The sequence below is a fragment of the Equus caballus genome, chromosome 18, assembly GCF_041296265.1.
Source record: "Equus caballus isolate H_3958 breed thoroughbred chromosome 18, TB-T2T, whole genome shotgun sequence".
NCBI classification, from domain to species: domain Eukaryota; kingdom Metazoa; phylum Chordata; class Mammalia; order Perissodactyla; family Equidae; genus Equus; species Equus caballus.
This window is the reverse complement of record NC_091701.1, coordinates 68,942,042-68,954,673: the sequence shown is the minus strand read 5'-3', so window position 1 is coordinate 68,954,673 and position 12,632 is coordinate 68,942,042. Positions and strand designations below refer to the sequence as shown.

At 35.4% G+C, this 12,632-nt stretch overlaps 1 protein-coding gene across 1 annotated transcript in view; it reads left to right on the top strand.

The window, feature by feature from the left end:
* Nucleotides 1–12,632, top strand: part of TMEFF2 (transmembrane protein with EGF like and two follistatin like domains 2) — a 225,733-nt gene that overhangs the window by 179,582 nt on the left and 33,519 nt on the right. The gene's annotated exons all lie outside the window — the stretch shown is intronic.

Here is a 12,632-nt window from a genome sequence, read left to right as displayed (position 1 = left end):
AAATCTAATTAACTTGTTTTGACAGTACAAATAGCACAAATGACAAAAAATTTATCAAATTAATGGACATCGATGGAAATTAATGCAATTTTTGACAGTATATTGTAATAAATGTAAATGTTCTTGTTTGAATTTTTATAAAAGTCAACAATAAAAAAGTTTACTAGTCTCTTTAAAATGCTAGAAAGAAAGGACAGCTATAACTAGTAGTGAAGGCTGTCTATATTTAGACACAAAGTTAAAAAGGTATATATAATTTACTTTTTAAAATTAAATACTTTCAATTTATTTAAAAACTAATATGTAGCTTCTGACACGTGCAAAATTATAAAGCATTTTATTTTAAAATGGAAATTTTATTTAGCAATTATAGGATATTATTATGAGGAACATTTCTACCTAATATAATTTTCCTTGGGTGGGAAATAATTTATGGGTATGCAAATAGGATTTTAATAGATTCTTAAATTTGGAGAAATTTAGGCTAAAATATATAGAAACAAAATTATTGAAGTTGATAATATGTAGGGCTTTTAAAAAAAATACAGTTTTACCTATGAAGCATTTCTAACTAGATTTATGGCCAATATTCAATCAAAAAGAATTGCCTCGTCTTTCAAAATATATACTACCATTCATTCTTTCTGAAATTGCATTTCTTTTAACAATATTTCTGATGTTATACTTATATATAAAGTAAATCTTGATGAAATTTAAAAATAAATTAATCAATCAGATGTTTTACTTATGGATACCTCAGACCTCCCAGAATTTGAGAATAAAAGAATTCTTTTTTTTAACTTTTCATTTTTATCTTAATGTTTTTCAACATGTAAATAAAACTTTTCATGTGCTAGAAGCCTGGAATTGTCACAGACAATGAAACATGGAAACCCATTAGTTCTACTATTCTGTAGCTGTTCCCAAAGTGTCCAGGAGAGATATTAATAGATGTTCCTTGAAAATAATAGTCCGTGGACAATAAGTTTGGGAAGAATCCAGAAAAACAAAGGAATTTTTTACTCAGAACTTTTTACAGTTCTTATATGCACTGTAAAATTTTTAACAGACACCCTTTTTTTTTTTTACTCTTTGTTGGGGAGAATTTCATATATATACATAACGCATACAAATGTCGGCTGTATAGTATCATGAACTCACACGTGCTCATCACTCTAACTCAGTAAAAACAAGCCATGGCTAACCTAGCCCTCTCCCCACCCCCATCCTCTTTCCCTACCTTCAAAATATGTGGAAATAAATCCCAGGAATCGCATCATTTTATTGATAAATACTTTAACCTGCATCTCTAAAAGATCAACCCTTTTGTAGCAAAATTACAGTGTCATTATCACACCTAAAATAATTGTGAATAAATCCTTATACTTCAAGCTTGCCATTCCTAATTAAACACTGATTGCATAATTTAAAATTCCCCTTAAATTTGATTTAGAAGTCTTTATCTTCATTGATGATCTTATTAAAATACAACATAGACCCCTCTTTAGAAATTATTTAGATAATAATCTGTTCCTCAACATTTCCAAGATTCCAATAGTATTTGCATTTTCCTGAATTTTGGGACACAAAGTTTGGAAAAAGTAAAAGGAACCAAATGGAGACTCCGTATGTCATTGTCCTCTTAATTTCTGTTTCACAAGCTCAAAATTCCCAAAGGAGGAAAAACAGGAACCGAGTGACTCACATTCCTAGAAGTTTGCCATGTGCTCACAGCTCATTTAACATCACAGTCACTTCCCTCGTGAGACAAGCATTCATGGACTCTCCCACCAGAGGGAAGTACTGATCTTCACACACACTCATCTTTTCCTTATATGTCTTTAATGCCATAGGTTACAAACCTTTAGCAATTCCCCCCTCCGCTTTTCTTTCCTTTGAGCCTACCTTAAATCTTTTAATACAAGAACACACATTTCTGATTACAAAAATGGAAATATATTTTAAAGAAAGCCTAAATCTTAAAATAGGTATGCTGTGCCTTATTTTTAATAGCATTTAAAAGAAAGAGACTCCAACAAGGAGGGACTGATTTATAAAAAAAAATAAGTGCCCATAAAGGAGCCCTGCCTCCAACAAGACTAACGGGCAGTAGACCCAGGCATGAGCAAACTTGCATGGAGCTGTGACTTCCATGATCCTTACCTCACCTAACTGCCCTTCACACCAGGAAACCAAGGAATTTGCCAGATCCTCCCAGCTGGTGGTACTTTCTGGTTGGGTCTGACTTGGGTTTCTGTTGTGCTCTCTCTCCTTTAATGAGACGGAAGGATTAGTGAGTCCCGAATCAAGAGCTTCGGATCGTTGTTTCAAGGCAGGGTGACAGAACTGCTATCTGATAAGCCAAACGGGCCACTTAGTCTTATTCTTGCTTGTCAGTCTGACTGGGGCTTAGCTTTCAGTCTTTCTCTTCACTCGCAGAAGGGTTCAGAGAACATGATTTTATAAAACCATAAAGCTAGGGCTTTCAAGGATTTCCATTGTTTCAAACTATTAATATTAAACTTTCCTTTTGGAAGTTTTTAAATAGCAAATGTTTTACACTTCTTGAAATTTGCAACATTTTCTTTAAAAATGTATATATTCCCCTCGTGTCTTGTAATGAGAACAACTGAAGTTCAACTATTTTGGTTTTTCACCTCTGGTATGTGTATTTTCTGGTGGTATTGCTTTTCTATCTAAAAGTCTGGTCATGCTTCAGAAAAAGTGGCTACATATTTTTCCAGTAAAAATGTACTTAATTTTATAAGTTGAGAGATGTAAAAAAACAAATAACCATGAAGTTAAACTATTTTGTCTTTTATCATCTAGAAAATGAAATGTATTTTCTTTTATGACATTCTGTATCAGTTTCCAAAAGGATCTGCAGTGGCTTATAATTAAAATATATTCAATGAGAGTGTTTCAAGAGAAATTGAAAACATAAAAGTAGAACTTTGAGGAAAATAACTATATCAGCAACATAGACTACTACAGCTACTGCCTTTAGCCCTCAGCTTCCTTGCAACCAATGTAGAGAGAAATTACGATGGAATCAATTCATCCAGCGAATATTTTCAGAGTCCCTGCTATACGCTCTCCACTGACCTGGGCTTCACCAAGGTGAAGACGTCACCCAAGGTCCCTGCTAAATGGAACTTAGCTTTTCGTTGTCTGATAAAAGTAAATAACCAGTACAGAGACCAAAGATGAAGTTCCCCTAGTGCTAAATTCTAAAGGAAATGTTTAGCATAGATCTTTTTATAAGACATCACTGGAAAGCATAGGATGGATAAAAGCTTCAACAGTGATTTTTATAAAATATGCCAGGAGGCTCTTCATATGGCTGGGGATTTTTTAAATCAATTTTTGATAACATTCTAGAACATAGCATTAAAATATGTATAACTCAACGATACTGTTTCTATGGCAGACTAAAGTAATGAGTTACATTTGTGTATATTTCTGGATTAGAAAAAATAAATAATTAACACAGAATACCGAGGGAAATAGCTGTGAGGGAGAGCATGTTCAGTTTATCCTCCTCATGTGTCTACAGGTTCAACAGGAACTAAATAAGATAACAGTCAGAAAGCCTGAATAAAAACAGAGAATATGTTAGATTATAGTATGTATATGGGGGTAAAAATTTCCTGTTTTTATTAGTTTGTAATGAGATAAGTAAGCCCTGAGTCACCTCCATTCTTGGGAGGGAGCGAGGGTCTCCCTAGCTCTGAGTCTAGGCACAAACATGTATGGAGTCCATGTGTCTACTTGTTGCACGTTGCACTGGGACCATTCACCCTTTCTTGTAACATTTAGGGAGGATTAAAAACCTTTTCCTTATCTTTAAGCAATAAATTAGATATTAAGCTCAGGTCTGCAATATGAAAGAAAGAAACCAGAAATACACATGTAAACCAAATTCTACCCATCCTATTGTTATTCCGTCAACCCATGTTTCCACACTAAGAGGGAACTGACATCTTGAAAGGGTATCTAGATAGGCTAAGTGAATTGTGATAATAACTCGTTCTCTGTAGAAGCCATTGCAATTTACAAAGGCTTTTTCACATATATTGTCTCCTTCAGTCTTGACAACAGAAATGTGAGGGAGATACTCTATGCATTTGACAGGTGAGAAATGAAGGTTCAGGGAGATTAAGTAAAGAGACTACGTGATGGAGCGAGGGTTCAAACCATTATTGCTAATTCCAGAATCCAGCCAAGTGTGAATGGAGAGGGAGCAGGGGAAAAGTGTCACTGTCTAACATTCTTAGGTGCTTTGGGACTCACTCTGCACCTTAAAGGTTAACTGCTTGGGAGTTCCAGACTCAAAAATGTTTCACCATGATGTCTACATTGCTGTGAGATGCTGGAAAGAGTTACTTTTCTCTCAATTTATGCCTATATCTTATAAACATCCTATAAGTGTTATGCTGTTTGCTTTTAAAATTCTCTTGTTCTGTTTCCTATTTCCCCACATGGACAAGAGAAGCCAAAGAGAACAGTGTTTGCTACCAAGTCATCCAACATTAATAGAAAATGTGTGTGTGATATTTTGTGGTTTTACAAAGATCCATTCATATTACCTTATTTGCTCTAATGTCAGTCCAATAAAACAGTGTTGCAAATACCAGAGGAAATAAAATTGAGGCTCAGAGAAACTAAGTGGTTGACCTGGAACTAGACACGGTATTTTGACGTATTGACCACCCACCCATGCAAATAGGACACTGGCTTGATTTATTAACTATTTGCCTTGATTGTTCTTCCACTCTACATATATAGACACGAATACCAAGTGGGTACATATCATATTTATAACATGAATTAATTCAGTCATGTGGCAAAAATCTGCATTTAAAATGGAAGCTTTTTGCATTTGCTCATGAACAAGAGGAGCGCTTCACCGGAAAGCATGTTATGTCTAGGCCAATAATTTGATCTGTGGGAAATAAATAAATAGCAGCAAATGCAGGCAGCAGCTTGTAGCACAAATATTGGTATCAACAGTGAAATAAATAAAAATGTTTGCCCAGACTATTACAGTGCCACCAGACTAGCCTAGAATATTTAAGCTCAGGAAATGAATTAAGATGTCAAGATTTTCTCAAGGTTTCTGAGGGAAAGTGTCTCAATTCAACTATTTCCCCTCTGGGATTTACATTAGAGTCCTACAAAATTCATGAAGCTTTCTATGAACTCTAACTTCCAATTTTTCCTGCTCTCTTGAACTTCTGTGCTTTCATTGTTTTCCCCATAAAATCATGTAGCCAGTCATCGGTAATATTATGTTATGTTCATAGTTATAGATAAACACAGAAATAGTATTTGCAATACAGATGAAGATTTTCTACTGAAGAGTTGCCTTGGGCCCTGGTAGACACTCTGGGAAACTTTGTGTTTATGCCCCAGTTCGTAAATGCATCCTGCATCATTTATGGGCACTTTTTCCTACTTTCCTGAAAGGCTTCTTTCTGCAACAAATTGTTCACTTTGAGGTGTTACTTCTCTACCTTTCTCTTCCATAAGGGTGAGGCACCCAGTTTAGAAGTCAAAGCCATGTAATCAGACAGGGCTGAGTTTAAACCCTGGCCATGCTATTATTGATTATTTAACCTTGAGCCAATTAGTTAACCTTTCTGAGCCCCAATTTCATCTGTTCAATGGAGATAATAAACCTACTTGCATAGGGTTGAAGTTTGAATTAAAAGACATTATGTAAGGCATTAGCAGCAACTAGTAAGCTAACTATTGTTATTATCTTCCTTTCCGTCAGACAATTGAAAGTATATTTTTATGGGAAATATAAGACGTGGTATGGGATATGGTCTGTTCATGTGATATGTGTTCAGAGTTTTTATACATATATTACCCTTTATGAACTCATCCAATTGCAAGAAGTTTATTTTTTTTTCTGTTTGAGTCATATAACAACTTGTTGCAAGAGACTTTGGCTAACTTTCTACTTCATCTATAAAGAAATATTTATTAAGCATCTACCATTTTTAAATCTTCAGTACATTGATATGTCTAAATTTTCACATGGCCAATTTTTCGGTTTTCGTCCATTCAACATAATTTTACATATGGTATATTTTGATCACTTTAAAAGAATATGATCACCAGATTATTTCAACATGAGATTCAAATAGAAATTTAGTAATAGTATGTAACATTTGACAGAACTGCAAGATCATGATATCACTTATATTTCTTTTCTATTTGACCTTAAAAATTAGTCATTTGTACCCCAAAGTATGTGTTTGAAAGACCTACACATTCATTATTCACAAGAAATTTATGTAATGGGTGACCATGCTGATGGGGAGGTGTCAAGCAAAATTAACTGGAATGTGACATATGAGAATTTATTCTGTTTATGCAAAACATTATTTTCACTCAGAAAAGTTAATGTTCACACATCATAAATCAACACACACACACACACATACACCTTAAAGAGGCAGAGCATCAAGGTCAGAAGAGATGTTTTCAACAAAAACTGATCACCAGGGAAAAACAAGTCTACTTAGCAGAGGAGGAAAAGAAGGAAAGCTGTTTCAGCTCAAACATCTAGATGTCACTAGTGAAAGTGACATAATTATCCACCTTAATTTACCTTTTTACCTTAAGCATATTATTTCCATTCCTGGGAAAAGTAACATAAGTGTGAATAGAATGTGTGAAGCTGATGTCCAAATGCTCTGTATAATGTGTGAAGTTATGTCCAAATGCTCTGTATAATGTCAGGATACATTGTTTTCCATAAAACTAAGAAATAGAACTCAAGCAGTTTCAAAAAAACAAACTATCCAGAGCACTTTGATTTGCTGCTTTCGTTAATGAGTCTGACATGCCCTAAATATATGAGCCAACACTACCAAGCACATTAAAACTTCAGTTCTCACATCTTGACGATTTGAGACTGTGTACAAACATAATCAACTAAAAATATTTTTAAATATCTGTGAAACTAAAATCTCTCAGAGAAATTGCATTTCTAAACACTGTTGCTTGTTTCACGGGTCATAGCTTGTTCCCTCCAGTTGATCATTTGGAAAACGCTTAGATTTTAGTTTGAACTCAAATGTAATCAAGAGGAATCTAACTTATGAGCCAAACTCCAGGCATAACAGTGTTTGGAAATCAGTGATAAGGCTTGAGAGAAGGGGTGGTCCAATAACTTGAAAGTAGCAATGAGGACCAAGGAGGACAGCAGCCCCCACTGTGAGTCCTGACATGCAGGCGAGGAAGGTAGAGAATATGGCCACCTTGTGAGAAAGCTGAGGAGATGTGGTACTCTCAGGGAAAGCTAGTGCTTTACTGTGCAAGAAAAGAGAGGAGAATTTCAGTGAGGCATCTGAGGATAGAGGGGAATTTGCCAATTATGGAGCACGGTTCCGGGTGATCTTTGGGAAGTAGTTGGAAGATGGGAGCAGAGAGATGGGTTTAGTCAAAGGCAGAGAAGCAACAAGGGCATATCATGAATATGAAAATTCGGTGAAGATGGACAGCTGGGACAGGACAGGGTGAGAACTAGACATTGACTAAACTCATGATAGAAGCTTTTGGACTTGTAGACTCAGAAATCTAAATTTTCAACACACCAAAAGTAAGCTTTTTTGCTCAGCAGTGAACTCAGTTAACTAAATTCAGTATCTGTGTATTGATTTGCACTGAGAAAGAGTTACCTAGAGGACATGGGTCCTCTGACCAGTGCATTCTCTTCTTACAGTTGAATTCTCTGAGAAGCCCAATTATAACGAGGTCGCTTAGTGTGCCTGAATGGAGCATATATTCTTTAGATGTTTAAGGCACCAAGCTAGGACAGCCTTCTGCAACTGGTACACAATAGGGATGCTCCTGCCCTCAGATGAATATAGACAATAAGTGCCGTTGGCCAGAACCTCCTCTCCCGTGGTCAGAGTTTGCACTAACACTATTGGCCTGTGTGACTCTCCTTTGTTGAGTTCCATTTCTGGGTAGGTCTTGTCCAATCTACCTATTCTCCTAGATATAGTAAATTTTGTCAGGGGAAAGTTGAGGCCTGCTCTCCTGGAAGCCACTTCATAACTTTAAGGCTGTCTAGTGCTCTGGAAACACAGGGTAATCCTGCTCTCCTAACTTCTGAGTTCCTCTGGGGTCTCACTCAATAGCCCCCAAGAAAGGACAGTATTAGTACAGAATGTCAATATTAGCCATGTTGGATTGGGAGGTCCTTCTGCATTGTGTAAACTTCAAAAGTTTTTACACAAAGTTAACTTTGAAAGCCATGTTTTAACATATAATCCAAAGAGGTTTGACCAATAGCAAAGAAAAATGAATAAATTTTAGAAAGCAAGTTTAATATCTTTGGTATGTTCTAAGATAATTCTTAGCATTTATGCTAATAAATATCCTTTATGGTAACATTGTTAATGTTTAATTTTATAAAACATAAACAGAATGAGTTTATCAATTATCCCACCAAGAATGAGACAGAGGGCTCTTCAAAGTGTTGTGAATGTATTATCCATCGTTTGATTGTGTCACATAATATTTCTGTAAAATATAAAAATTCCACTGCTTTTATTCTTTCTTTCTCATTTTCTAAGATTCAAAGCTGCATGTGTCATACATCAGAAAACCCCCTTCCAAGAGTATTTCATTAAAAAATTCATTTAATGATGGAAATAGATGTCTGTTTAACAACAACAAAAAATTTTAATTAATTTTTTAAAAACCATTCAGAAAGTGAAGCCTAAAAGTGAAGCTCCATTTGTCCTCTAGAAATTAAGTATTCCAGAAAGATCGTGTTATTAGTCTACAGAGTTTAAACCAACAAGCAATTAGTGTTTTGTCAGGCAATACACATTCAAATTCACTTTTTCAGATTGACTGTTCATGTACTGTCACAATTATTCTACAAATCTTGCACCACTGGGTTTTTTCCTATTTACTTTTCTGTTATTTAAAGAGCCCCAGGGAAGTTGAAGTTTTCAGTTGTTTGAAATAATCTCTGAGCAAATCCCACTCCTGTCCCCTCACTTGTAGCCACTCACCCTTCCTCACAGTTAGCATGAATGCCTTTGTTTCTGATTTTTGATGAAATGTAGCTATGGAAGCATGAGGAAGAACCAACAGGCAGGCCAGGGAAACGTATCTAAAAATAGTTTTAATAAAGTGTCTATGTTGTCTTCTATATGTAGATCAATTAATAATAAGGATAACACCTCGTCAGTAGTGATAGGAAACCATTAACTCTCACTTATCTAAGTAGATTATCAGGACTACATTCTGACATTCAAGCTGGCTGCTTTTTGCAATTTAGCGTGCTCCTTAGCTATTCCCCTTAGCCAGGAATTGGTATGTGCTGAAGAAAAACAGTGAATCATAATGTTATCCTAAGAAAACCTTTGTCATCTTCATTAGAATCATTATCATCATTATCATCATCATCCTCATCATCATAATTCCCTGATAAGGGAATTAAAGCCACTGGAATAAGATCACTTAGTTCATTCCAAAGTCAACTAGAAATTATATATGTGTTATCTATTGTTTTGGAGTCTCTAAAGGCTATTCTCCAATGATACGAGTCATCATATTTATTTCTTAAGTTCATTTGAATTTCAGACCAAATGACTTACAAATAGCATTTTGTAGGAGAAAGAGCCTGGAGTAGGAATGCAGAAACTTTTGACTTAGTCTCATCTCTATTTTACACTCATCGAAATTTACATAGGCATTTAGCTTCTCAGAACCTAAATTTTCTCATCAGTAAAATTTGAAAATAAGATTAGGTTATAATGATGGCTCTCTAGATTTAAGATTCTATAACCAAGTATATAACTTTAGTTCAGAAATCATGAACTTGAGGGAAATGTGTTGACCACTACCTTATGGTAATGGTTCTCAACTGGGGTGATGTGTGGCAATGTCCAGAGACATTTATTCAGCCAAAATGCCAATAGTGCCAAGGTTTGGAAATCCTGGTTTATGGTATTGGAAACTATGGGAAAGTACACATTACATTGGTTCTAGAAATTAAGTGGCAGTATGAACTCCAGAGCAGGGCTCCCTAATCACTTCTCAATTCTCCTGTGCCCCACAAGGAGACACAATCCTAGACAGAGGATCGGTGGCTTGGTCCAGGTTTCTTTTCATCTCGCTGCTTCAAACACATACACACTAATTTAAAATGATGGTAATCCCATAAACAGAAATATCCTTTAAAGTTTCACAAATAAGAGGGAATATCTGTTTCTGAAAAGGCTTATCAGAATGATAAAAATTAATCTAGCTAAAATGGAAGTTAGACTGACGGTTATCATGAGTTATTGAGGAAAGTCTTATAGTCATAATTGGATCTCATCTTACTCAGCATTCCTAGCTAGTATTGTAATAATCTGGGTCCCTGCTTTGCTTTTGTTCAAAGCTGTGTCATCTTTTTGTTCATATTAGCCACTCCTTACGCATTTTGACTGAATTGCTGAACTAAATACTGCCTGTTGGAAAGATATTTAATGATGTTCTCTGAGGAGGCAACAGCAACCATTTCAAAGCTTCTTTTTATTATTCCACGGTATAAATCTTTGTAAATCTTGGTTCATAGGAATATATTTAAAACCAACTGTCTAAATTCTATTAGAGTTTCCAACAGGAATTCTTAAGACTGAAATTGTTGTGTTGTTTGCGGAACAAAATCCTTGATATGGCATTAGAATCAGGTATTCATGAAAACCTTCAATGTTGAAACAGAAGGAGAGCTGACGATGTCTCTTAATTGGGAACTTAGCGCTCAACTAGACTGCCACGTTCCTCAGGGAAGGACACCAATGTGCAGTAGCATGCATTGGTAGTGGGACACCAATGCGTTGTTTAGTGGCAGCCAGGCACAGCTCCCCCTTGGAACGGAGACTAAAGCCTGCTGCCTCGGTTTGCTGTTGTACCTAGTGAAATAAAGTTATTGGTTTTGCCACAAGGACAATGAGGATATTTGTTTAAAAAGACAACTTGAAAAAACAGCAAAGACAACAGGAAATGATAAATGAGCGAGTCTTTGCTACAGTAATTACTTTAGTATTGAAACAAATGAATAACTTTCACAGCAATGCTATTTTCTGTCTTAGATTATAGTGCTACCTATTCATGCAGTGTGTGTACCATTGGCCTTTATACCTCACCAAAAAAAATACCTAAGAAGGAAGAGTTGGTAAATAAATTGTCTGAGAGGTTTGTGTTAATGTTTTGAAAAAGTTATGATGTCTTCTTTGGAAACAGACTATATCTCTGGAAGTTGGGACAATTTTTTTTCATCTACACTGATTTTATGCCAAACATTAGCCATTGAAAAAAAAACGAAGTAACTCTTTCTGGTATAGACAAATGAAATAATGTACAAGTATCTATGATCCATTTATTGAATGTTATTCTGTATATGATTTGTTAATTCCCTACTGAAATGTTTTGATTTTGTGGAAAACACACTGGGCAGGTTATCAAAAGACCTAAATTCTAAACCCAGCTACTCAGTTTATAAATGTTATATAATCTGAGGAAATCTCCTAACTTCTCTGAGGATCTTTAAAATGGAGATTATATCTTTTCTGCCTTTTTCACATATTTTGGAGATGAAAACCCTTTGTGAGATGTGACTCACTATGTAATTACTAGGAATTATTATTGGCAGAAATTTAGGATATGGATACTTCTTATTCTAACATGTTTTCCATGTTGTCATCAAAGTTTTAATTATTTTTCCAGATTGAAATAATTATTTAATTTGGATAGCATAATTTGATCTAATTTTAACACAATTCAAACTGAAGATTTTTTATTTTTTAAATTTTTATGTATTTATTTATTTTGTGTGTGGGGAAGATTCGCCCTGAGCTAACATCCATTTCCAATCCTCCTCTTTTTTTTCTTGAGGAAGATTAGCCCCGAGGTAACATCTGTTCCAGTCTTCCTCTACTGTGTATGTGGGATGCCTCCACAGCATGGCTGATGAGTGGAGTAGGTCTGCACCTGGGATCTGAACCCGCAAACCCAGGGCCACTGAAGTGGAGCACAGGGAACTTTAACCATTTGGCCACAGGGCAGGCCCCCAAACTGAAGATTTTTGGATTCTACATTTCCATTTTCCTGTATGGCTGTATTAATTGAGTCATATAAAAAAACATGATGACAAGGCTGTTGGACTCAATAGTCCCTTGACTATGTATAAAGATTCGAATTTACGCCCAGGTAATTCTGTTTCCTGCTGATTGGCTTAAGTCTTGTTCAGGTTGCACGTTCCAAAAGCACAAGGGCTGTTCCAGGCAACCATTTATACTGTTACAGTGATTTTCTTCCCTCAACGTGTTCCAAGTAATGGAAGAGTTCATTGTACTCAACAGGTACAGAATGTTTCAGAATTTGAGTAAAAGTTGTATTAGTCTAAAGAAAGATTATTTAGTCCTGTTACGAGAACTCTATTACAGAATTTGAATGTAGCAGTATACCAATCGAAATTATGAGTTAAAAATGTTAAGAGCTTATTCCAGATAAGACACATTCCATCATTCGCACATTTTGGTTATGAGTTTTACCCACAGAGAATTTCATCAATAAATACAAACAGTTCTAGTACTAGCAAAGGAAGGATT